Source organism: Microcaecilia unicolor, chromosome 1 (assembly GCF_901765095.1).
Source record: "Microcaecilia unicolor chromosome 1, aMicUni1.1, whole genome shotgun sequence".
NCBI lineage: Eukaryota > Metazoa > Chordata > Amphibia > Gymnophiona > Siphonopidae > Microcaecilia > Microcaecilia unicolor.
Window position 1 is genome coordinate 146,730,711 of NC_044031.1, and position 4,447 is coordinate 146,735,157.

Genomic DNA, 4,447 nt, shown 5'->3' on the forward strand with positions numbered 1-4,447 from the left:
CAATTTTCCACAACAATTTTTTCATGCCAATATTTCCACATCAAGATCAGCACCAACGTCACTGCCAATGTCAGCAAGTAATGTATGATGTAATCTGAGCAGGGGCAGTAGAAAAAATAGCATTCACGTGAAGGCAGCCAAATTTCAGAAGCTGACACCCTTCTGTTGGCCAGATTGATCCTAGAGAAGCCAAAAAGGCTCTTCTTCATCCCTGCCACAGGAGGAGGTCCTATGTACAAAACAGGAAGGCCTGGCAGAGACTGTCAACCTTCAGTAACATGAAGGCATCTTTCCCTAGGGAGGTAAGTACAGGTAATGTATGGGTCCTGATTCCATGCACCAGCTATGACCCCAGTACAAGAAAGCACTATTTGCATGCTAATTTTGTACCTAGGACAATGAGTGGTGAAGTGAATAGTTTAAGAAGACATGTAGAGAGTAATAGGATTGGAACTGCCTGTATCCTGAATGTCACATCCTCTGGTCTATACTAGGCTACCACCTCCACTCCACCTCCACTCCACAGAACACTGTGCCAGGCATCTATACCAATCCATCAGGAGTGCAGCATGTTCATTTCAGAGTGTAAGATTGCAGACCAAGCCATTTGGTCATGGGAGGAGCCAGCATTCATAGTGCACTGGTCCCCCTGACATGCCAAGACACCAACCGGGCACCAACCTAGGTGCATAGCTCCTCTACCTTGTGTGCTGAGCCCCCTACCCCCCCCCCCCCAAAAAAAAAACACTCCACACAACTGTACACCACTACCATAGCCCTAAGGGGTGAAGGGGCACCTACATGTGGGTACAGTGGGTTTCTGGTGGATTTTGAAGGGCTCACATTTACCACCACAAGTGTAACAGGTGGGGGGGGGATGGGCCTGGGTCTGCCTGTATGAAGTGCACTGCACCCACTAAAACTTCTTCAGGGACCTGCATACTGCTGTGATGGAGCTGGGCATGACATTTGAGGCTGGCATAGAGGCTGGCAAATTTTTTTTAAGTTTTCTTTTTAGGGTAGGAGGGGGTTGGTGACCACTGGGGGAGTAAGGGGAGACAAAAAAGGGGTGGGGAAAATAGGCTCTATTCAAACAATGGGGCAGACATATAAATTAATTAAAACAATGATTTTTTTGTGAATAGGTGACTCAACACAGCCGTGTTTCGGCGCCATAGCGCCTTCCTCAGGAGTCTATAAAAACAAATATAATGTCAGAATAATACATAAATACTGCATACAAAATAAATATATCAGTGTACGTATAAACTAAATGAACATCTCAAAACATATATATGAGTTAAAGCCAAATGAACATATATAGATGTAAACAACAGAGCAAAAAAATAACCAATTTCAAATCCATAGAATATTAAACGTAATATTAAAATAACAGTCATGTAATCTCTAAAAGAATTAAATGTGAAAAAATGGTGTTCCCTCTGGTGGTCATCTGGTCAGTTCAGGCTCCTTTTTGAGGCTTGGTCGCAAGAAAAAATGGACCAAATAAAGTTGGCCAAATGCTTGTCAGGGACGCCCTACTTTTTTCCATTATTGGCCGAGGATGCCCATCTCTTAAGCACGCCCCAGTCCTGCCTTTGCTATGCTGCCAACACGCCCCCGGTAACTTTGGTCATCCCCGTAATGGAAAGCAGTTGAGGACGCCCAAAATCGGCTTTCGATTATGCCGATTTGGGCGACCCTGAGAGAGGACGCCCATCTCCCGATTTGTGTCGGAAGATGGGTGCCCTTCTCTTTCGAAAATAAGCCTGCAAGTGACATGTGAAACTTACAGAATGCTATCAGTAGGACGCACTGCATGGCACAATTAGGGACACCAACTTGCACCAGCCACTGACCTTTAATAAGTGGATGTGCCTAAATTTTGCTTTGTTTTAGTATTCTATAATGCCCAAGTGCAATTATAAAATTGGTACCTACACCACCACATTGCGGCATATTCGTTGGTTGCCAATAGAAGCCCTTAATCATTTTTTCAATTACTATATAAATTGAGGTGCCAAGTTATAGAAGTGCTCCTTATGGGCTAGATATACCACACCTAAAAAATCAGCACATTTAGGCATACTATATAGAATATACCTAAATTTCTTCACTGTTTATAGAATACGCCAAGCGTCATCTACGTGACTAAATTTAGTCGTGGGCAGTTACGTCAAGTAAAAGTTGGTATAAATGCTGATGCCTAAATTAGGGTGTATTCTATAACAACACACATAGATTTTAAGAAAGCCAAAAAGACCTGCCCATGCCCACGCCATCTTTTCAACTATGCAACTTAGAATTTACATGTATCATGTTACATAATACACTTAAACAGCAGTGCGCATACATTCTAATACCAATTAGTGTCAATTGGTTATTTGCCAATTATCAGCACTGATTGACTCATTAACTAAAATGTGCACGCAAGTCATATAAGGGAATTTTCCCTTTATTTGGCTGTCTGACCCCTATAAATAATACTGCAAGATTACTACTAGGGGTCAAGGCAGCTATTTTGGAACTTGGTATGGTACAAGCTGGAGTGAGTAGGCATTCCTCCTGCTCCTAGTAGATACCAGGGACTCTGGTGTGGCCAGGGATGGGGAGGAGGATTATATGCCTTTGATGATCAGGGAGAATGGGTACTGCTCATCCACACCCTTGTCACCTCTCGTTTAGACTACTGCAATCTGCTTCTTGCTGGCCTCCCACTTAGTCACCTCTCCCTCTCCAATCGGTTCAAACTCTGCTGCCCTTCTCGTCTTCCGCCAGGGTCGCTTTACTCATACTACCCCCTCCTCAAGTCGCTTCACTGGCTCCCTATCCATTTTCGCATCCTGTTCAAACTTCTTCTAATAACCTATAAATGTACTCACTCTGCTGCTCCCCAGTATCTCTCCACACTCGTCCTTCCCTACACCCCTTCCCGTGCACTCCGCTCCATGGATAAATCCTTCTTATCTGTTCCCTTCTCCACTACTGCCAACTTCAGACTTCGCGCCTTCTGTCTCGCTGCACCCTACGCCTGGAATAAACTTCCTGAGCCCCTACGTCTTGCCCCATCCTTGGCCACCTTTAAATCTAGACTGAAAGCCCACCTCTTTAACATTGCTTTTGACTCGTAACCACTTGTAACAACCTGCCTCCACCTACCATCCTCCTTTCTGTACACAATAATTGATTTGATTACTTTATTTTTTGTCTATTAGATTGTAAGCTCTTTGAGCAGGGACTGTCTTTCTTCTATGTTTGTGCAACGCTGCGTATGCCTTGTAGCGCTATAGAAATGATAAATAGTAGTAGTAGTAGTAGTAGTACTGCACTGAAGAGCAGAATCAGCAATTTCAAAAAGTTGCTTCTATGTACTTTGTGTGTTTATGAGTGTGTGTGGGGGAGGGGGGGATTGTATCTACATATTTGTTTTTCCATGAGCTTTTGCAGTTGCCATTCTCAGTGGACCTGGGAGCCTGGGGAGCCATCAATGTGTAGTTCTGCACCTATGTGAGGCTCTACATTTGGCTGAGCCTCCTGCAAAATACTGTGAAATTCTCTGCATCATGGCCTTGAGTTCCCCTCTCCACATCCTTTCTAAAATAGGGTTTTTTCATACACAGTTTATTAAAATAGTTAAAACCTGATGCTCTGGAATTTGCAGTATATTTTTATTCTTGACATTTAGAATTAATCCTTGCAGAAACAAAATTACTTGAAAACAATTTCTAAATTATGAAGGTTTAAATAACAGAGGTATTAAGCAGAACCTGCGTGAGAAACTACTTCTGTAAAGATAGTAAAATTGGGAATATAGTTTTTTGATAGTGTGACGTAAGTGGTATTTTAAGCTTGTAAAACTGTATTATTTCTTGAAGTGTATTTCTGTAGTTTGGCCAGCAGGTGGTGCATATTTATGTTTAAAGCTATTTTAGAGAAATGACTGTTCCCTCTTTAGTTAACACAGATAAGAGGTAACCTGCAGTGATGTGACCAGCTACTTTAAAACGTATTGTTCTGGGCTCTGATTGGCCAGAAGCTCAAATTCATCTAGGATACTTGCTTTTGCCCCAGTCTTAACCAGGAGAAGAGAGAGAAAGATCTCTTTGATGAGGCCCTGTGAACAGTTATTTTGATAACCTGTGAGCAGATATATGTCATGAACTCCCTGGGTATTATTTAGATAGTAAACAGCTGTTTTGATAGCTTTATAATTGATCCATATTCAACTACTTGCTACTGTTTGATGACTGCACCTTTTCTGTTCATTGTTCTAATTTTTATATAGGAACATAAGAGTAGCCATACTGGTCAGACCAATGGTCCATCTAGCCCAGCATTCTGTTTTCCAAACAATGACCAAGTCAGGTCACAAGTATCTGGCAGAAACCCAATTCGTGGCAACAGTCCATACTACAAATCCCAGGGCAAGCAGTTGCTTCCCATGTCT